Below are 23,310 nucleotides of genomic sequence, written 5' to 3' on the forward strand. Positions count from 1 at the left end.
CCTTGGAATCATTACCAGGAGCCTCACGCCTAGCCTTGGGCAGGATGAGTCTGCTTCTGGAGTGAGAGGGAGGGACACTGAATGGGTTGTGCCCCTACCATGTGCCACTTGCCAAATAGCCTGCTTTAAATCCACTGTCCCATTTGTCACCACAGTCATGTGAGCTGGGTATTAGGAACCCCTTTATCCATCAGAAAATCGAGGTTAGAAAATTTACCGGCAGTTACACAGCTTGAATGTGAGGTATTCAGGTCTGCTACATCTAAAGGACGCGTTTGTTTCACTGGACCACGATTCATGCCTTTGATCACACTTTTCACCTTTCATAAAATTGGTTATTGCCTCTGAATTGTTTTCAGTAGGGCGTATATATGGTTTAAGCCTGAATCTGTTGAATTTGCTTGGACTGCCTAATGGTATTCATGATTTTTTGGGGGGGGTTCAAACTTGTTAATTTTCAGTTTAATATTCTCTACCAAATATAGGATTTTACGGCTCAGTTGGGCAGCACAGATGTCCCCATCTTTTTGGTCAGCATCAGTTGCTCTTTATCTGTTGATGATGGGGTCCCAGCTGAGAGTATCCAACTGGCTGGTGCACATGGGCATCGTGACTCTGCCTGTGAGATGAAAGGAGTGTGTCTTACTGAGCTTGTTTTCCACGTCAGTAGGCCAGTCGTGAAGCTGATTAAATAAAATTGCAGGTAGGCAGGTAGGCTGGCTTCTCTGGTTCTCTGGTTCTCTGGTCCACACGTTTTTTTTTCTTTTAGAGTCTGGCCCAGTCGCCCAGGGTGGAGTGCAGTGGGGCGATCTCAGCTCACTGCAACCTCCACCTCTGGGGTTGAAGTGATTTTCCTGCCTCAGCCTCCCCAGTAGCTGGGATTACAGGTGTGCACCACCACACCTGGCTAGTTTTTGTATTTTTAGTAGAGACAGGTTTTCCCCGTGTATGTGCCCAGGCTCGTCTCAAACTCCTGGCCTCAAGTGATCCGCCTTCCTTGGCCTCCCAAAGTGCTGGGATTACAGGCGTGAGCCACTGCGCCCAGCCAGGTCCACATTTTTTCATACCACCCTGAAGCCCCTTAGGAAGATTGGTAGCCTGCTGTCTGCAGCCGGGTCAGATTTTATTGGCAGGAAAGTAGGGGCTGGGAAAACAGCCCCTTTACATTGTGCCAAAACCTTAGAGGTCTCTGGAGCAGAGTTAGAGGCCCTTAATCTTAGGATCTCTAAGGGACTTAGCAGGGACTTAGAATGAGGCTGTTTGATGGTAAGTGACAGCATCTATGGCTTGATTTAGTGATGCCAGGAAGCTCCCCCATTCCGCAGTCTTCTGCCCACACTGTCTACCTCTTACCTTGTAATCCCACAATTGACTCAGCTGAACTCCATTCAATATTGATTAATGCTGGTTAAAAATCAAGGTAAAAGAGATGCGTAATAATTATAATAACTAACATTTAATGAATGCTTACCATGTTCCAGATACTATTCTAAGCACTTTGCATGCATTGTCTCATAAAATGCCCACAAAATCCCTGTAAGGAAATACCTACCACTATTTCCATTTCACAGACGAGACAATTAAGACCAAGATTATAGTCAGTAAATAACAGTGCATGGGCTAAAATGCAGTCAGTTTGACTCTAGAAATCAGGACCCATTATGTGAATAAGATACAGTAACTGCCCTTATTACTTTACTATTTATTTGGAGAAATAAAAACACATGAAAAGTTAAAAGAAAACGAAGAAGAGAAGATAATTTGTAAGTGTCAAATGTGAATGTAGGTAATAAATCCCATGAGGTATCAGAAGACAGAGGAATCAGTTTAGGTTGGGGTGGTTAGGAACACTTACATAGAAGATGAATCTGCGTTTCAAAAAGGGGAGATTTGAGCTGGATTATGATGAATGAGTAGTATTTTGATACGTGGAGAGGAGAAGGAAGGGCATATTCATAGAATTGACAACATATACAAAGAGTGCCAGGGCAATTTGGGGAACAGGATAACAAAAAGTTGAAAAGGAAAAGTGGAACAAAATTACAGAGATCTGCAAAACAAGCAAGGAATACACTCTCACTCACGCACAGAGTGAGAGTGCAAGAGAGAGAAAGAGAGAAAGAATTTGGCCCCATGTAGTCTATGTACCAGTAGGGAATCTGGAAGGATTTTGGTCAGAAAGTGATGTGGATAATGTCTCATTAGAGGAATACCAATATTATGATGGTCACTGGATGGTTTGGAAAAGGGAGGGAAACAAGTTTGCAGGTTAATATGGGAGAATTGACCTGAAATCACGAAGTGGACAGTGAGGGAGGGAAGAGAAGAAATGGGCTAGTGAGACACTGTGGTATACGAATCATAGAGGCTTTGTGAACGATTGAGTGCACTTGGTGGAGATGGACTTAAGAAAAAGAAGAAGTCTAAAATGACTTCATGGGTGTGAATGTGAAACCTGCAGTATTACTAACGGAAAAAGGGGGCAGTGTATGGGTATAGAAATAACTTTTTAAAATGTTCAGAATAGTTTGGCTTTAGGTGTGTATTTGAGATAACAGCAGGATATGCATGTGGAAATATTTTATGTCCTATCTCAGAAAGGCAGATAGTTCAGTAAATGAGAGTATTCATTATCTACTATTGAGAGCATCAGTATGAAAAGTTAAAATTGTCACTATCATAACAATAACCAGGCATGGCTGTTCATCTTTAATAAAGCAGAGTGGAAAGAAAATTTCAAATAAACATAAAATGTTTATATGACTCACTATTAAATAGGCATTAGGGAATTCCACTCATATTCTGTTTTTACCCCCAAATTATATTTACTTAGAGAGCGAGAGCGAGCGAGCGAGCGAGAGAGAGAGAGAGAGAGAGAGAGAATGAATGTATTGGGAAGAATTTTCATGAGTTCAGAGGATGTTAGGATACTGAAAAGAAACTTAGAGATTATTGCAAAATTGAGGATCAAATTCTGAACATCTGATAGTAGACTTCAAAACAGGCATTAGGCAAATATGGCACTTTAGCTATTATTGATTCTGGATAACTAAATCTTTTTTAGTTACAAAGTTAAGTCTGGACCTTGGATTGCGACTTGGAATTGTACATAATTAAAGAACTCTAGTGGCTGTGGCTTCAGAGTAGGCAAAATCTAGGAATAAACTCACTAGTAAAAAGCAAATGCTTTGGAAAGAGCAGCTAGAGGGAGAATGGTCACAAAGGCAGCAGTCCTGCCTTCTAAAATATGGCTCTTAGGTAGACTTCCACACACCTAGATTCACATTTGAGCCTTAAAAGGTAGAGTTTCAGATCCTCCTCACATCTCACCTTGGCTGCCTTAGCCCAGAACTTCCAATTACCTTGTCACCTTATCTAAGACCTCCTGGGGCTTCAGATGGTCACCCTCAGGTGGCACATCTCCTGGCAACTGCTTTTAGTTCTATTTAGAGGTTTCCCAGTGGTGTCCTTAGGAGTTTTCTCGTTGAAAATGTGTGGACCCCATGGCTACCCTTGGTGTTGCAGGAGAGTTCTGTCTCCTGCTTTCATGTCTCACGCCTCTGCCATTTCTGCCAAAACACTTACCTTAGTTGAAGCAATATCAGCAGTCCCCCGGAGGCGCCTTCACCTCTGTCTCTTTGGCCAGCACCTGATTTCCTCTAGTTGAAGAGCTTCACACACATAACCAGGTGACTGGTGTGATGTTTCATTCACAGTTTCTTTTATGTCTTTTAGAGAAGTTCTGGTTAATTCCAACAACCCATGAAACGTCAAGCATTACTACATTACAATCATTTACTAAGCACCTGCTGTATATAAGACAGACACTGAGGGCTGAAATACATCCTTGCTTATGAGCTTCAGTGACTGGCTAGAGTTCCTTTTTAGTACTGAGTTCTCAGGGAAAGGAAACTAGAGGACACAAGAAATGTGCTGCTGACCAGTCTCAGGGCTTCTTTCTTTTGATGGGTAACCACAAGATTCCTTACCAACAGCATGACTCTGTTTTTTCCCCAGTATTTGCAGGAGGCTACCAGAGAGACAGAATTGCAAGGTTTTAAATATGCTAGTGTCATGAAGTCATGTGCTGGATTTTCTACCTGAAACAGAGAGTGCGACTGCCCTGCTATAGCCATGTTTGGCCAGTGTAGGAATTTTGAGAACAGTGAACACTTAATACTCAGATGGCATTTTTGCCACCCTGACAAGGACCATACTTGCCATTCCATTGTGGTTCGCCTTGCCCAGAAGTTTTAAAATTTTTCTTTCAACCTGTGATTTCAAGTGCACTACAGCGTCCTCTTCACCTATACAAGCATCTGTTGTTTTAAAAGGAAACTGGTAAGTAGAATTAGAAATATACAAAATTTAGATAGTTAAAAACAGAGTTATAGAATTTGCAGGTTAGAGTAAATCTTCTGTTAGAAGACTGTATTGCAGAAATGTTAATTGTAACATTATTTGCAAAGACAAAAAGTATTAGGATCAGTCTAGATGTCCATTAATAGGAGACTTTAAATAAATTGCAGTATCTCCATACATTGAGATACCATTCACCTGTTAAAGAGAGTGGTGTGGCTTTATATGTGTGGATAGGCTTCAAGATACATTGTTTAGTGAAAAGGGAAGGTAAAGACCAATGTCTACTACCATTCATGTAAAAAAAAAAAACTCTGTGTTTGCTTATATATGCATATAATATCTCTGATGAACACACAAGAAACTGGTAAAGCTGGTTGTCTCTGAGCAGAAGAACTGGATAATTGGGAAGAAAGGGTGGAGAAGAGTCTCGCTTTTTACCCTATACCCTTTCATAGCTTTTGAATTTTAAATTGGGCACTTGAATTTGCTATCAAAAATATTTTTTAAAAAGGCTGCATTTATTGGTGATGTGTGCTCTGCCCATGCCTTTCTTTTGCATTCTGTGAATAGCCAGCCACTATTTTGTTCAAATAGTAGCCCAGTCACAAGGAAGAGGAAGTTATAGGAGTCCTGTGAGTTGCACGTGTGGAGGCTGGGGCTTCCCAGACAAGGGAAAGGTCCCTATGATCATATGGAAGGGGACATCCCATTATTGCTCAAGGATTCCCAGCCAGCATTAACGGAGTTAGTCATTGTTTTTACAACTTAATTGTCAAAAGCTCTAAACTCAGATTCTATGAAGATTTTTGCTGGGAACTGCTTTACCCAAGGGGAATATCCAGGGATGTTCTTGTGGGCAGACACAGGAGGAAGTGCACAGAAGCTGGAGGTATCACAGTGGGTCAGCTGTAGGCATGGGGCCGAGGGAGCACATGTGTTTGTTCATAACATTCATCACCTCGAATTGTATTTGCTTATTTGATGTATTATTGATCTTCCCACATGGGAATGTAAGCTCCCTGAAGCCAGGAGCTCTGTCTGTCTTGCTGCTTGTGTTGCCCTTAGTTTTTCTGTACCTGGCATGTGGAAGACACACAGGTTGGCTATGGACAGTGGGAACCCCGATGACTCTCCAACCTGTGGCTGCTTGTTTAAACAATAATTTGTTAGAAGGTAGTAAAGACATGGACTATGGGAACTAGGATTTAGGACTCCAGTCTCTGAAAGATAGGATTCAAATCTCAGAGGAATTGGGGAATTAGAAAAATATTCAAGCATGAGGGAACAAGGAAGGAGCCAACTACCGAACTAGCAGAAGAAGGCAGGGATTTGGTTAAAAAAGAAAAAGACAAGCAACTGACTAGCAAACAAATTAAGACAAAACAATCCTCCAAACAAACAGCAAATAGCACAGCAATAAAATAGGAGAGAAAGCCCATAATTAGGGCTGCAGTTTACAGGAACAGCAGGATTATCAGCAGGGCAGACTTGCTGCCAAGTCACTGAACCACCAGAGACTTGAGTAATTGGGATGGATCAGGCCACTCGACTTAGGGTCTATATTGTCTTCAGAGTCTAGGATGGGGGCAGGTAAATGAGCTTAGTGACTAAGGACAGAGGCATGGAGGGGAAACAAGCAATCTAGTCCCAGGTACTCACTTTCAACTTTAGAGCTGGAAGTCAATGGAAGATGTACACTTACAGCTATTTTTGATTGAACACTGAATTCTAGGAAATTTTCAGCCCAAGAATATCCGGAAGGAGTCAGAAATAGGGAATCTAGCCAGAAAGGAGATGTTAAGCACATCTCTATGAGTCCTATAAGCAAGTGCCATTGGCCTTGGTAGGCAGCAATTGAGGCCAGAGAGATAAATAGGCCAGAGCCATCCAATAGTTTTTAATGGTTTCGGTGGGTTGCAGATCACATTCAGGGATTTGGTGGAGGTGAGCTCTGACCTTAGAGGAGTGATTTGTCTTCTGCCCTTTCTGTTCTGTGGTCAGTCTAGAGCACACAGGTTTAACCTTACAGACAAAGGTAAGTCCGGCTATACTTTGGGATACGTTAGAGTCATTCACCTATTCCTATGTCTCATGGTCCTTCAGTTTAGTCAAAAGTCTTACTTTATTTGAAACCGTATCAGTAGTCCCCTGAAATGTTTCTCCAGCTCTTCACTAGTTATGTGACTTACTCTAATGTTTGAGTCTTATACACAGACCTCTGAAGATTCATTAAGAAGGGCTAGGCCTTCTGATTCATTCTTACAAGCATCTGTTTTTAAAAGTGAGCATTGTCTGTCTTTGGCAGTCCCTACTTTCTAATGGAGATTTTGCTAGAGAAATACAGAAACTTGTCATTTTATTTTGGATAACTACAAGAGGCAGTTAAATGTTCAGTAAGCTTTGGCAAGGACAACTTGTTTACGAGAAGACACTGTTCTGATGAAATGTACTACCACTGCTTTTTGTGGCTTACTTTGCTAAAACATATGTTTGCAAGAGCATTTTAGAGTGTTGGTAGGATAGTGTCTGTGTAATTACTTGTATTATCTTAATGGTTGGTTCTCCATGTACAAAAATGGGAGCTGGCTTTTTCTAAGACTCTTTTATACATATAGCCAACCAATAGTTAAATTGAGGCTCAAGTGCTTCATCTGTATGGACCTAGAAGAAGGTTAACGGAGATGGAGTTTACTGCCTTTAACATCTGGTAAATTTTAGTATTTTAATATATTATTTTAAATTGTAACAGAAAAGCATGCTCATTATAGAAATTTTTTAAGAAACATAAAGTTTCAAAAATGCAGATGATCTCTCATCCCATTTATCCCAGAAAGATAACCAACCACCTCTTCTTTCATTGTCTTCATGCTATGCCTGTATTCTACTACTTTTTTGATTTTATTCAATCAAACAGCTGTTTGTTGAGTGCTGGCACTGGACTCAGAATCATTGAAAGAAAGGACATGACCCATATCTTAAATAAATTTAATATTTTCTTGGAAAGTAAGAGATACATCTGGGGGAAAAAGGTCTGGAGAAAACACTAAATTAAATATAATGAAGTGCTAAACTTGCCTGAGTTAAGGGTGAACTCAGTCACCTGGGATCCCAAGGGCTTGTTCTCAAAATAATTCTCTGTCCATCTTGTGGATTTTTTCATTAAATGAATGTTTACTGAGCATCTGCTGTGTTCTGGGCACTATTTGGATGCACCACTGCTTCCTAAGTCAGACTTGGAGAATTCCTAAGTTGAAGGCAGGTGCTGCTTTCTTCAGTCTATCCTGCCAACCCCTCATCTTTTACAGCTCTCTCCTTTGCTTATTCTCCACTAGACACACTGACCTTACTGTTCTTTTTGTCTCTCTCTCTCTCTCTCTGGAGCCTTCCCTGCCTACCCCCCCACAAATCTACAAGGCTTATTCTTTAATGTCCTTTGGATTTCTGCTCAAATGTCACCTTATTAGAGAATCTTTCCCTCAACACTCTATCAGAATATCACACGTATCTTCCCTCTCTCTGCATTCTGGTCATACCCATCTCCTGAACTCTGATTTTTTTTTTTAGCACATATATTAGGTGATTATAAGTGTGAATACACACACACACACACACACACACACACTTGCTGAGAAGGGGGCCAGATAGGATGCTTATGGCTTCAACCTTCACTTAACACAAGCTGAAAACTACAGACTCATGATACTATCAAGATTTTGATGGCTGGGGAAGAGATCAGGATCAGAATATAAGTATGGTAGATTCTGTCTTGTTAATAAATAAATTATAGGAGAGGCAGAGTAGTGGTATATGAATGGAAATTTGTTTGCCAAAGGTGAAAATGTAGGAAAGTTTATTTGAATAAAATAAAAAAAGAGAACAGATATGGCATCACTGTTGGGATATATCACAGGAAATATCGCAGACAGATGGTAAATATATAGGTGAGACTTTCATCAGAGAGATCCCTAAATGGGCACAGTGAGAAACAGCAGTAAGTGAAGTCTTTAGATATCTAGGAATCTGTTGTACATTACAATCAGCCAGAAGCAGATTGTCTCATAAAGTCATGGCTTACCCTGTGGATTCTGTTTTCCTTTGGCTTCCTTTGGAAGAAGAAGATACCACTTCTTACCTGGATCCTCCCCTTACTATCCTTATCAGTCTCTTTGGGGTTTTTCTTTGTATGTTTAGGCCTACAACGAATTTCTCTCGATCTATTATCTTTTGGCTCCACCCACATGCCCTGGCTTTTCTCACACATTCCTGTGTTGTCAGCTACTACCTATGTTCTGATGATTGCCAAATCTATCACTGTAGTCCATGGTACCTGGCACGGAGTAAGTGTACAATAACACCATCACTTGATTATTCAAAATTAATAAATGGGTTTTGTTGAGCTTCTACTGTGTGTCAGCTACTGTTGTAGGTGTTGGAAAAGTTTCCTGCTCCAATACAGCTTATATACCCAACATACAAATAAAGACACAAAATGTACACATAAACAAATGAACAAAATAATTTCACATAATAGTAACTGCTCAGAAGAAACAAACTAGAGTGGAGTACTGGCAGGTCTGGAGCTGGCATGTGGGTGGTAATCAGAGAAGGCATCTTTCAAATGCCATTTGAGCTGAAATGATGTTCAGGAGCCAGCCTTGCAAAGCAATTTCCAGGTGGAGCATATAGCAAGTGAAGGAGCCTCCAGACGGTATAAGCAGTGTATTGGAGCTTGGTGAGGGAGGGGAGTGTGACCTCCGTAGAGGTGGCCCCTTCAGTTGAGTCCTGGGCTGAACAGTTTACCTCAGGAACCCAAGTCTTCCCATTGTCTTACCCCTGGCCAGCCTCACTTATTTACCTTACTTGCCTGTTGCTTGTAAACATTTATGTTCATGTCCCTTTCCTGCTCTTGATAAATTGCACTGGCAGTTATCAAAAGCTCCATGTTTCACTTTACTTCCTGGCCTTCACATCAGCTGCTCTCTCTGCCTGCAACACCTTTCTCCTCACAGCTCTGTGAATAAAGATTTAACTCGGCATTTCGTTCCATTCTAGGAAGCATTCTTTGATCTCATCTCTCTGGGTTAGATGTCTTTCCTCTATACTCTCAGAGTACCGTGTGATAACCAAGGCACAGAAAAGTTGAATAACTTGCCCCAAATCACATGACAGAGACAGGATTTGAAGTCAGGCAGCCTAACCTTATTCTTCACAGCCTCGTGAGGCGTGGTGGTTAGGAGAGTTACATGGGTGATGCAGCCACGGCTTAGGACAAGCCATGACCTTTAGAAAATAATCAATGTTAGGTCTAATTACAGAGACAAGCTCTGTTCCTGAGGCACTTACGGTTAAATGAGGGAGCTAAAAGCCTAGTAAACAAATGAAAAAGTTGGGAGAAAACAATTTGAAATTCTAGAAAAATTTTTACTATAGTTTTTATTGTTTCTCTCATTTGTATCCCTTTCTTAAGTACTTGCCACTAATAACGGTGATGATGAAATTCTTTGAAGAAGAAAATATTTGAGAAAGAGAAGCTCTTGTGAACAAAATGATGAATTCAGTTTTAGACATGTTGACCCTGAGATACTTCTGGAATATCCATTTAGAGGTGAGCAGTAGGCTGGACAAATGGCAGCACAATTCACCCTGTTACTTAAGCATCATCCTTGATTCTTCCCTTCCCTCACTTCCACATCTAATTCAGCAACCGGGCCTTGTTGGTTCTGCTTTCAAAATATATCTGTAATCTGCCCTCTTCCCTTCTCTACCACAACCCTAATCCAAACCAACACTATCTCCCTGTGCCTCTCTTTCTCTATCTGTAAAATGGGGATAGTGTTTACCTTACGGGATTGTCGTGAGCCTTCAATAAAATAATTTATGTAAAACACTCAGCATATTACCTAGAACATAGAGGAAGGAGGCATCAAAAAATAGAGAGAGGACCAAGATTGTGTGGAGCCAAGGAATCAAAGGAGTAAACATTTCTAAAAGAGAAATGTTTATCAGAAGTTAAGAAGATTGGGAACTTCCAAACATGTAATATCTTGTTCTGTTAGGACATGTTTTCCTAAGAGTGGTGAAATAGAAAGTTGAACAAGGTTATTCTACGCAATGAGTTAATCAGAATAGTGCATATAATTATCCCCAGAAAGATTGAGTCAACTGGAGTCTCTTGATTAGAAGCAACAAAAGTCAGCTAGAATCTGGTTGACTCAGATCACCTCTGTTGAGTCAAAAGTTTTTGTGCCAGGCCATCTCACAGGCTGCTGACCAATTTGTGGATTGGCTTTTTTTGGGGTCAGTTACCCAATCCTGTTCCATCCGTGGAGACCAGAGAGGGGTATAACAAAACCACCATGGTCAGCTAGGGCTGCCCTTGGGGCTCCAGATGGAAGTTTTCCTTAGAAATGGCTCTTGGCTCTGGATATGGCAGGCATAGTTATGTTGAGGAAAGGAATGAGGTTTGAAGTCTAATGCCTGGTTATGAGTCCCAACTATGCAGTTCCAGTTGGGACCAGCTGTATGCTGTGAATAAGTTAGTGAATTTCTCTAATGCTTGGTTTCTCCTTTAATAAGCAGATATGTTCAAAATGCAGCTGGGTGTGGTGGCTCCCAGCACTTTGGTAGGCTGATATGGGTGGATCACCTGAGGTTGAGAGTTCAAGATCAGCCTGGCCAACATGGTGAAACTCCCGTCTCTATTAAAAAGACAAAAATTAGCAGGGTATGGTGGCAGGTGCCTGTAATCCCAGCTACTTGGGAGACTGAGGCAGGAAAATTGCTTGAACCTGGGAGGCAGAGGTTGCAGTGAACTGAGATGTGCCAGCCCCAGCCTGGGTGACAGAGTGAGACTCCATCTCCAGAAAAAAGATATGTTTAAAATGCCATAGATGTTTGCTTTGGAAAGCACTTTATAAAACACAACCACCCTGAATCATCCAGGTCCTGAATAACCTTTTAACTTAGTAAGACAAACATTTTTAAATGGAATTATTAAGTTAATTGTTAAAAATCCTTTGTTAAGATACTTTGTTAAAGTGGCACTACTCTCTGGGAATAGGATGGATATAATTTTCTCAGATGGTTTTCTTTTCTTTCAGAATTATAGGAAGAAGAAATTCCTTAATGCTAGTGAGAGATAATATTTGGCCAACTCCAGTCAGAACAGTCTACACATGCACAAGTCCCTGCTATGATTTTATTTCCTAAGAATTAGGTTGAAAGGCAGTAGACTAGCCAAGACTCTCCTTTTTAAAGAAATTAATTATTTTTATTGGCAATCATTATGTCTACTTATGGTGTACGATGTGATATTTTGATATTTGTATATATTGTGGAATGACTATGTCAAACTAATTAGCATATGCATTATCTCACCTACTTTTTTTTGTGGTGAGACATTTAAAATCTACTCTCTTAGCAATTTTTAAGTACTGTGTACAGTATATTGTTAAGGATCTTCTTTAAAGAAGCAAAATTGTACTAAGGAACTCTTGACAAGAAAGTGGAAAGAGAATTAATAAAATGAGAGCAAGTTCAACAGGGCCAGAAGTTGACCTAGGATTTCTTTTCTTTTCTTTTTTTTTTTTTTTGAGACAGAGTCTTGCTCTGTTGCCCAGGCTAGAGTGCAGTGGCATGATCTCACCTCATTGCAACCTCCACCTCCTGGGTTCAAGAGATTCTCCTGTCTCAGCCTCCCAAGCAGCTGGGATTACAGGTGTGCATCACCACACCCAGCTAATTTTTGTATTTTTGGTAGAGACAGGGTTTACCATGTTGACCAGGCTGGTCTTGAACTCCTGACCTCAGGTGATCTGCCCACCTCAGCCTCCCAGAGTGCTGGGATTACAGGCGTGAGCCACTGCCCCAAGCCTGACCCAGGATTTCCAAGATGTTCTCAGTGGTTGCGAATTTCTCCCAAAGCCACGCCCCCTCAGTGGGCCAGTCAGCCGTGGAGAGTGAACAGGCTGGAAGCCATAGTATGGTATGAGGACTGTAGAGGTAAGAGAAAACAGCTAAATGCTGATGCACATTACATATTAATTCACAGTCATTGCTTCCTGGAAACTACATTCTGGAATTTAAAGTGAGAATGCCCCAAACTCACAGCACATGTTTTTGCAATCTCAAGGCTGACAATTGCCTTGCCATTGCAAAACTTGTGTTTCTGTGTCCCTTTCTCTCTTAACTAATTAGCCTATGCATTACCTTGACTTGCTTGAGAAACTGCCTCATTCTGCAAACTCTAATATATAGCTGAAGTAAATATTTTAAAAAATAAATATTGAACCTTTAAAAAATGTTCTTTTTTTTATTTTGAAAAATGTCCAATATTTTTTAAAGTAAAAACAATGAAATAATCAGGATTCTGGTCCCATGTGATAAAATTTATTAAAGAATATTGGTATGCCTGACAATCTCTAGAAGTGCTGGAGAACTGGGCTTGGAGACTGTGGAGCCTGGCACTATGACCAACATTATGAAACATAAGTATTCCAGGAAGATATCAATGCCTCTGCCAATAGGCACTGACACCACAGCTTGTCTTACCTCGAGCCTGATGCAGGCACTAGAGGTGGCCCCTAGAATTGCTATGCTTGCTGCTTCTGCAAAATGAATATAGCCTCTGTCCCTGCTGTTGCCAGAATGGACTCCTTGAGGTTCCTCCTTCTTTGGTCATGACCTCTGGGTTCAAAATGTGAGGGGAGTGAATCCAATCAGATGACTCAAAGTCACGTGCCAGCATCCTAGCTGCAAGAGAGGTCAGGCAAGCTAGTACTTAGAATGTTCAGCTTCTAGAGTGGGAGGTGGGCTCTGCCTCATGAGGTTTCTCATGCATAGCTAAGGGTCTTAGATTCTGGGGAGCCAAAAACATTAAAAATATACACAAGGTTTGTCTTCTAAGAATGCTTGATTTTGGTTAATAAGCCCTTGATTTAGTTAATACAAGATATTTTGACACACAGCCTCTAATATTTTAGATATTTCCTTTATGGCTCTCAATTTTTGTTGGTAATTCCTGCAAGGTCCCCAAGAAAATGACTCACTAGAGCCTTTTACCTAAATAATTTTTCTCAGGAATATTATATAAATAGTATTTTTAGTTCAAAATCTTAACATTTACTAGCATTAAAAATCAAGATATGTTTTTGGTTGCACAAATATAATTGTTAATATATTGAATAATTAGCCATAAAAATAGTGAATCAATTGGACACTTTTGTATTTAAAATATGCCAAAATTACATAGCATTAAAACATGTATTATCATGATAATATACTAAACAAGGAAGGAGTATCACAATAAATATTTTATTTATTCTTATATATTTTTTAGATTTCTGTCTGGACCTCTGACAATATACAGATGCAGTGAAGAAGATTCAATCTCTTTTTGTTGCTGGTGGACTATTTTTGTAGTCCAATATCTAGACTAATAAGAAACTGTCTTATCAAAGCTACATAATAGTCATTTCACAATTGATTAGCAATGCTAGTCGTGATGCAGATACATGCCACATGTAAAAATTTCTACTATCTATGGCCACTGTTTATTCTCTTCAAACTCCTAGTGTAATTAATTTAGAAGTTAGGAAATTTATAAGCCAGATGGGAATTAGACTATGCTCAAAAGCCCAGGAGATTTTTGTCCATATGTTTTTGGTTGTTCCATAGTGAGACCATATTTTCCCTAGTGATGTTAATGAAAGGATGAGTGGCCTTTCGTTGGTGCTTACTCAGTCTTTGTCTTTCCTGTGAGTCATTATTGTTTTCCAGCTAGATACTGTGGCCAGACCCGCTTTCAATATGTCATTTTCATTCATTTGGAAACTAAAGAGCTGTGCTTTGCACCACGTCCTTGATGTCAGCAAAGCCAGCTCTGTTGGACTAAAATGCAGAGACATGTTTGCAGCTAGTGCAAAGAGCTGCAGGCTGCCTATCTCAGGGAAACAGCTGCGTGGAGCATGTTAAAAGCTCCATTCAGAAGAGTTTAAGGACCGTATGCCTGGAGCTATCAGCACCTCAAGACTGGCCTTGGTAAGAAAGCTGGTCTTCATCTTTGTGACTTGGAAGTACAGAATGTACCATGTAGGGGAGATATGAACTCCCTGTAAAATAGTGACATGACATATATCCCTAAGTGTCCCATGGGATGGTCATCTTGTAAGGGATCAATGAGTTAATACATGTAAAACAAAAAGATTCTTTGTTATTAAAATGATCTAAGCTTTTCTTATATGTTATCTCATGCAATCTTTATAACCACTCTATTCAGGTTAAGGAAACCAGGTCTAGAGATGTGAAGTAGATTTCCCAAGGTCACATAGCTAGTCAGTGACTGAGTTAAAATTCAAACTCAGTTCTGCCTGACAATCAGAGCCCTTACCCTTTACTAATGAACTCAGATTCAAACACCTGGAATTATATTCTGTTAGAGACAGCAGGGGCAAAGTACTGTAGTTCACATGGAAAGAAAAAAAAGTATGAATTAACAAGAACTGTCCTGAGCATGCCCTAGTGTGATGCTCAGATAAAGGAAGGGACCCCTGCTATACAGTTTGGAAGTTCCAGAATGGAGACAGTTGAGCTGTGTCCAGAAGCCATTTAAAAGTCTGATGAGGGATTCTGTTGACTTTTGCATTCTTCAGTGTATTTACACCCTTCCCCAAATTACTTCACTATAAAAATAAACCTACAGGTATGGGTAAACTGAGTGTGTGATAATTAAGACTGGAGACAAAGAATTTAAAAAGTCAAGATATGAAAACCCTTTGGTTAGTGATAATGATCATGGCACCTCAGTAGATGTCTAATAAATTGATGAAATAACTTAGAGATTATCTCAGAATGTTTTGTATGTAAAGCTTGGATTACATGCAAACAGAATTACAGCCTTTTAGATCATAATAAAAATAATTTACGGATGAATAATTTTAACAGGTGGTTTGAAAAAACCTGAATCCTTCTAAGAAGAGACATGTGGTTGCGTAAAACAGGAAGATTTACTGCAGTCAATTCTGAGGCCTCAGAGCTCTAGTTAGCATGGCCCCAGGCATTTTATGGTTTTTATAATCTATTTGCCTTTAACTATATCAGCTTCTAAGGGCTGAATATCCTTCCGGGAGTAATGCTGTAAGGAAGTTAGCGTTGTCCAAGATCCTAAAGCACTGCTGTTCAGAATCTGTCCTTAATAGTAACAGAAGTGTGTGATATAGTTTGAATATGTGTCCCCACCAAATCTCATGTTAAAATGTAATCTTTAGTATTGGAGGTGGGGCCTGGAGGGAGGTGTTTGAGTCATGTGGGTGGATCCCTGATGACTTGGTGCTGTCCTCTCAGTAGTGTGTGAGTTCTTGAGCGATCTGGTGATCTGGTCCTTTAAAAGTGTGTTGCACCTCCCCCCACTTCTCTCTTGCGCCTGTGATATGCCTCCTCCTGCTTCACCTTCATCCTCAGTAAAAGTTCCCTTAGGCCTCCCCAGAAGCTGAGCAGATGCATCCTTCCTTTACATCCTGCAGAAGCATGAGCCAATTAAACGTCTTTTCTTTATAAATCACCTAGTCTGAGATATTGCTTTATAGCAATGCAAGAACAAGTTAGCACAGGATGTCTCTGGACAAGGGGTGCCTCTGGGCATCAGACTGATCACTTAGTGGGTTAAGTGGGTAAAGGTTACACTTTGAAAAGACTATGGTCTCCTAATTCCAGCAGGATTTCCTTTCTCTGACTCAAAAAATTGGTTAATTGCTTCTCTGAAGTTTTCCCACGGCGTTTTGCATGTTATCCCACTGTGACTCCCAGCAGGACTTTATGGTATAAGCTGGTAATGAAACCACCTTTGCAAAAATCGTAACTGAGGAAATTGTGACAGTGAAAGAGATCAGACTTAACCGACCCCTTCTTGCTTCTGTCCTCTAAGCTGTCCTTGTTCATTCCTGGGCATAGGCCAAACTAGCCTTGCAAAGGAATTTAGTTTATAGTTTAAACTCTGAAACAAAATTGATAATAGCCCTTTCCCGAAAAACCCCCTCTTGCCTGGGGACCAGTCTGCCTTTGTAAGACTAACAAATTAGCTACAAGATTAGAAATTACGGTTTAGGGACCATACAGCCTCTGGCTGCAAGAGTCTGAACTTCCCCAAATTGCTCCTGGGAATAACATTCCTGTTGCAAAATCTAAGATCAGTGCTTGGGATATTTTGCAGACCCTGCATTCCTATGCAGCAGATGACACCACCCAGACCTACAAATAATCTGGCTCAACCAGTTCTGCAATCCCACCCAGGAGCAGAAGTCAGCAAGAAGAACTCACTTCGACCCCCTATGATTTCATCTTCAACCTGACCAATCAGCACTCCCCGCTATCCGAGCCCATACTCACCGAATTATTCGTAAAAACTCTCATCCCCGAATTATCGGGGAGACTGATTTGAGTAATAATAAAACTCTGGTCTCTTGCACAGCCAGCTCTGCGTGAATTACACTTTCAAAATTACAGTTCCCCTGTCTTGATATATCGGCTGTCTAGGCAGTGGGCCAGGTGGACCCATTGGGCAGTTACAGTAACTATAGTATGGATCTGTGTCCCCTCCCCAATCTCATGTTCAATTGTCATCCTCACTGTTGGAGGATGGTGGGGCCTGGTGGGAGGTGATTGGATCACGGGGGTGGTTCCTCATGAATAGTTTAGCACCATTCCCTTGGTGCTGTTCTCATGCTAGTGAGTGAGTTACCATTAGATCTGGTTGTTCAAAAGTGTGTAGGGCAGGATGGTGGTTCATGCTTGTAGTCCCAGCAGTTTGGGAGGCCGAGGCAGGCAGATCATGAGGTTAAGAGATCGAGACCATCCTGGCCAACATGGTAAAACCCCGTCTCTACTAAAAATATAAAAATTAGCTGGGCATTGTGGAGGGTGCCTGTAGTCCCAGCTACTTGGGAGGCTGAGGCAGGAGAGTCCTTGAACCCGGGAGGCGGAGGTTGCAGTGAGCCGAGATTGCACCACTGCACTCCAGCCTGGCGACAGAGTGAGACTCCGTCTCAAAAAAAAAAAAAAAGTATGTAGCACCTCCCTACTCCTCAGTCCTGCTCCTGCCATGTGAGACACCACTCCCTCCTTGCCTTCTGCCATGAGTGAAAGCTCCCTGAGGCCTCCTCAGAAGGAGATGCTGCCATGCTTCCTGTACAGCCTGTAAACCTCTTTTCCTTATGAATTACCCAGTCTCAGACATTTCTTTATAGAAATGCGAGAATGGAACTAATAAAGCTGGTTTACTTGTTCGTTTCTTTTCTAGAGGCGTGGGCTGCCAACGTTCACTAAGGTATCTCCACTGCTTTGGCATATAACAGGCATTTGATAGGTAACTGTTGAATGATTGATGGTAAACCATATAGGAACAGGAAGTTTTTCAAAGGCCATGGGAACAGGGTGATCTCTAATTGCAGTTAGCACAGCTGTCCCTATGAGTTGTTATTTAAAATTCCTTGCATTTGAATTGCAATGGATTATGATATACATATTTTATACCATTATTAGGTTCAGTTCAGAACCCACATGTACTGTACGCCGGGCCATGTGATGAATAAAACATGGTTTTCACTCTTAAGGAGCTGTCATTCTAGTGGGATAGAGTGAGCCTAAATAAGTAACTATAACCTAATGTCATATGACCAATGGTAAAATTGCTCCCTATGTGTCTGACTCTGTTCTAAGTACTGTGTATTCTTTATATAATTTAATTTGAACAATCTTATGGGATAGACAGTATTACTGTCTATCAGGAAAGTTTGCGTATCAGAAAACGGAGACCCAGAAAGACTATATACATTGTTCAAGACCACATAGTGACAAAGTGGTACATCCAGGAGATGAACTCAGATGAATTTGAATTTGGAAACCAAGCTAGAAACTGTTGCACTCTACCACTCCGGTACAGAAGAGGGAGGGATTACTTTGGGGAAGGAGGAAAAGAATAGAGGAGATACCAGCAGGCATCTAGGAGAAAGTGTCTTAAGCAGTAATTTGAATGATAAATGGGAGTATGCCAGATGGATGAGTTGGCAAAGGAAGGGTAAGAGGGAACAGCATTTGCAAAGACATAAAAAATTGAAAGCCTGTGATCAGGGAACGTGGATAATTAAGTCATACTCTACTGACTAAGTAGAGCATGCAAGGAACAGACTGGGTGAAGAGTTAGACAAAGATCATGTCAGGGGAATTAGAACCTCCTCAAAAGTCAGTAGCCTTTGGGAGAATCTGCCCCTTAGCAGGAGGTTGCAAATGAGTAGACTTTTGATTTTCATCACCTTGCTGTTCAGCTCCTTGGTGGGCACATAATGTCTGCAGGGGCCTCTGGCCCAGGAGGACCAATACTGGGGACTAACTGAGTTGTACAAAGCCTGGAATTTCAACAGAAAAATCACAGGTTTGTAAAACAGCTAAACTTCACTTAAACTACAGACTCCATGATTGTTTCTGTTTTATTCATAATCTCTAGTACATAGCATAATACTTAACATGTAGTGGACTCTCTCTCTCTATATATATATTTGTTGTTGTTGTTGTTTGTTTGTTTTTTTTTGAGACGGAGTCTTGCTCTGTCACTCAGGCTGGAGTGCAGTAGCATGATCTCGGCTCATTGCAAGCTCTGCCTCCCGGGTTCACGCCATTCTCCTGCCTCAGCCTCCCAAGTAGCTAGGACTACAGGCGCCCGCCACCACGCCTGGCTAATCTTTTGTATTTTTAGTAGAGATGGGGTTTCACCGTGTTAGCCAGGATGGTCTCAATCTCCTGACCTCGTGATCCACCTGCCTTGGCCTCCCAAAGTGCTGGGATTACAGGCGTGTCCCATCGCGCCCGGCTGTCTCTCAATATATTTTAATACATTTATTGCATGAATGAATAAAAGAGCAAGACTTAAAGGCTTAAGCCTAAGAAAAATAGAAGAAAATCAAGAAGAGATGGATATTGTGAACTTAAGAGACAGCAAGTAAGGGCTGGAGTGGTCATGTTGCCTGATAATTGTGAGGCAGAACTTGTACTGTGACTAGGGTTGGGAGAACCCAGAGAAGTCAGCAGGCTTCTGGGCTGCAATTTTGACTTACGCTTATTAACAAAGAGACAGCACACACAATTTCTTTTAGGGTAGTGAAGACTTTCCTAGTCCTGTATTCTTTTTCTCTCTCTTTTTGTTTTAAAGAAATGTTATATTTGAAACTTTATGTAGGGAGTAGTCATTAATGAGCCCAGTGATTTTTAAATAGGACACCAAATAGTAAATTTTCTGTGACTATTTCTTGCAGATTTTGTTGATAGACATCTCATTAGACAGCTTGATTTGATTCAAGGCTATAATATAGCATCTAGAAGAAGCAAGGGATTGCATGTCACAAAAGAGAATTTCTAAATAATACCACTCTCAGGAAGGCTGATAGAAGCTGGGTAGGAGGTGGGTAATGTTGAGGTTGCCTGCCCCATCCAGGGACTGATTCATCAGTGGTCTCTGTGGCTGGTTGAGATCAAACCATTCTTTGAAAATAAAAACAGTAGAGGTCAGAATGTCATCCTATTATTAATATATAAAATCTTTCAGTACATCTTGGATGATTATTCTACCTCCACATGGAAATGGATCAGAGAATCATAAGTACAGCATCTATGAGATGTGGAAGGTGGGGTTTGGGAGACTATTCTTCCCCATCTAACTTTTCAGAATAAAAACAAATAAATAAAGAAGTAGAACCATCAAAAGCACACACATCAGTTAAGTAAGTTGTAAACAGATCTCAAGATTCTATTCTCTGATGTCACACACAAAAAATATTATTTTTTCCATCATTAAGAAGGAAACAATGACCACAAAAAATTATGAACACTTTGATAGAACTCTATTAAATAATGACAATTCTGTGGCACCATCTCTTCCTGGACAATGTCCTGCCTGCCTGCCAGAATGATGTACCCTCATAGTATCACTTACACAGCTTTATATTTACCAGACACAAATACTCCTTCTCTCCTAACTTGTAAAATATTTGTTAGTTATGATTTCCTTTCTGGTAACATATATATGTGTATACTATATATGTATTTTATATATATATATGGGTTTTTTTTTTTTGAGACAGGATCTCACTTTGTCACCCAGGCGGGAGCTCAGTGGTGCAGTCATAACTCACTGCAGCCTTGAACTCCTGGGCTCGAGTGATCCTCCCATCTTGGCCTTCCAAAGCACTAGAGTTATAGGCATGAGCCACTGCACCTGGCTAGTAGTTCATATATTTGAAAATGATATTAAAGCAAACATTTTCGTTTTTTACCTAGCAAAACCATAAGTCTCTGACTTTCTGAAATTCTTTCTTTTTCTTCCCTTCTTTCCTATCACAACCTCTTCTATTTCAGAATTCCTGGAGAATGTGTCCCAGAGAAACAATTGTGACCTCTCTCACAATGTTGGTCACAGACTATAGAATACATGCTTCACCTTCTCTTTTACTATTAAGAAATCAATGATATTGCCCAACTCTGAAAAGTTGTTAATCCAAAGGTAACATTAAAATTTTCCCAGGAATGTATTTTAGATCTACTCTAACTTTCATTCATTCAATTGTTACTTTCTTTCATTCAACAATTATGCTGGGCAAGATATTATGTTAGGAACTCAGGATTAAAGATTAACAAAAGACAATCCTTTCCTTAGATTCTGTGGATTAGTGAGAAGACAAACATTAACAACAGATGATTACAGTGATATACAACAAGGTTAGAAGGCCCTGTGGGACCATCAGGAATGAACTGGTAGGTTCTGCTGAGAGAAATCAAGAAAAGGCCAGGCGAGATGGCTCATACTTATAATCCCAGCACTTTGGGAGGCCAAGGTGGGGGGAACACTTGAGCCTAGGAGTTCAAGCCCAACCTGGGAGCGAAGGGACACCCTGTCTCTACAAAAAATTTAAAAAAATTTAAAAATTAACCACGTGTAGTAGTGTGCATCTGTGGTCCCAGCTACAGAAAGCTGAGGTGGGAGGATTGCTTGAGCCAGGAAGGTTAAGGCTGCAGTGGACCATGTTCCTACCACTGCACTCCAGCCTGGGCAACAGAGCAAGACCCTGTCTCAAAAGAGAAAAAAGAAAAGTTTTCTGGAGAAGAAAACATTTATATTTAATTTTGAAGACTGAGTTAGAATTTACTTGGTAAATAATACAAGAAAGAGCATTCCAGAAAGGGGGAATATCAGAGGTAGGAAAAACATGGTACATCAGAGAAAATGCCAGTATATCATAATGGTAAAGACAAAAGTCATGCATTCTGGTAATGGGGGAGTTGTGAGTCAGCTGGAGAAGGTGTTTGGAGAAACATCATGAAGGACTTGAACTGCCATATTTGCCAATAGGGAGTTTGAACTTTATCTTGAAGACCGTAGGAACCACTCAAAAAGTTTAAGCAGGGGAAAGACAGTATAAGCATTTAATTTAAGAAAGAAGAACCTAGCTTCAATTTAGAGGCTAGATCAGATATGAAACTAGATTAGAATCTAGCTTCAATTTAGAGAATAGATTAGATAGATAGATTAGTGGTCTTCCCCTGGCCAAGAACTGGATACTGAAGGACTGGTGTGGGACCAGTCTCCCAGACCCAAGTGCTAGGAGTAGAATACTAGAACTAGGTGACTATGAGGATTGTGCCTGGGAGAGATAGTGAGGTTGAACTGGGGTAGAATATCCACAGAGAACCATCAGCACTAGTCAGTGACCCAGAAGAGACAAGAGCAAAGCATATCAGATTGGAATACATGGGCACAGGAGGTGGCCTGAGTAAATTCCAGAGCTGAAAGCCAGCCCCCGTGATAGTCTGTTCTGTGTTCCTGGTGTACAGCTGCATATTCTTACACATATGTGTGAGCTGAATGGGTTCACTGGAAGTAGCCAGGAGGAGACAGATCAGAGGCACAGAGACCGTAAATGCTGTTGAAATTGTCCAATCAAGAAACATTAAAAATCAGAAGGTGGCAGAATTGATGAAGAGGAAGAGACAGGTTTCAGAATTTGGGAGATGCTTTTCTGGGATATTTTCCAGGACAAATTAAGAGAAAAATGTACTTCTAGATAACAAATCAAATTAATTTACAGTAAGTAGTTACTTTACATTAAACTTTGGAGTTTAGTTTTGCAGACTATCAAAGATAATATACTTTTAGCTTTAACGTACCTTATATGGAGACTCTCTGGCAATAGACTCAAGAATCATTTTTTTATGGACTCCATGCCCTGGTTCATAAGAAAATCATATGAATATACTGTAGGAGAATACTTATCTCCTTACTGTCTGTGGCAGGGGACATCCTCCAGGCCACTACACTAATTTCAAATTATGAACATATAAATTAGAAAGAAGTAGGGTGGGAACACATACCACTGGAGGTTGTCATCTGACTTGTCAGGAGACCACTTGTGTCTATCCTGGTTTCGTGTGAACACAAATAACCAGATGCTATATTGAGCTTGAGCAGCTTGGCCTAGAGCCACTTCCTGCCTCCAGAAGGAAAGGGAAATGACAGGGCATTACAAGTCATAAACAGTTGTAACGAGATGCCCGCACTACTCTCTCCCTGCTGGAGTTGCTCCAGTGAAGCATTGTCTGGTTCCAAAATCCAGCCATGAGAGCATCTCCTTCTCTGCCCAGTGGTTGGTTCACACGTGTCCTGAAGTGAGACTAGTGATTGTCTGAATGTGACCAAATGCCTTGGTGTGTGAGGACTCCAAGCACTACCCAGGCAGAGATCCCTCTCCTGCAACGTCCTGGCAATGGCTGGCTGAGGTATAATGTTCCTCTTTCTCAGGAAACAGCTTGCGGTAGCTTCTACACACATTGTGCTGTCCCATACAGTTGTTCCCTTCCTTGTGCTGAATTAGGACCCTTGGGAATAAGGTGACTATCCTTTGTCAGAGACCA

General features: G+C 40.8%; 1 long non-coding RNA gene across 2 annotated transcripts; it reads right to left on the bottom strand.

Moving 5' to 3' along the window:
• Positions 1 to 514: 514 nt before the first annotated feature.
• On the bottom strand, positions 515 to 22,828 carry LOC115893468. Of its 2 annotated transcripts, none has more exons than XR_004053455.1 (3): positions 22,771 to 22,826; positions 3,586 to 3,728; positions 515 to 619 (listed from the first exon to the last, which is right to left on the bottom strand). It is a non-coding gene; the product is annotated as an uncharacterized LOC115893468 (long non-coding RNA). The 2 variants fall into 2 exon arrangements; XR_004053456.1 differs by lacking the exons at positions 515 to 619; positions 3,586 to 3,728 and adding exons at positions 19,753 to 19,887; positions 22,567 to 22,625 and having other exon boundaries at positions 22,771 to 22,828.
• Between the last annotated feature and the right edge of the window lie 482 nt (positions 22,829 to 23,310).

This window comes from Rhinopithecus roxellana, chromosome 15 (assembly GCF_007565055.1).
Source record: "Rhinopithecus roxellana isolate Shanxi Qingling chromosome 15, ASM756505v1, whole genome shotgun sequence".
In the NCBI taxonomy this organism is placed as follows: Eukaryota; Metazoa; Chordata; class Mammalia; order Primates; family Cercopithecidae; genus Rhinopithecus; species Rhinopithecus roxellana.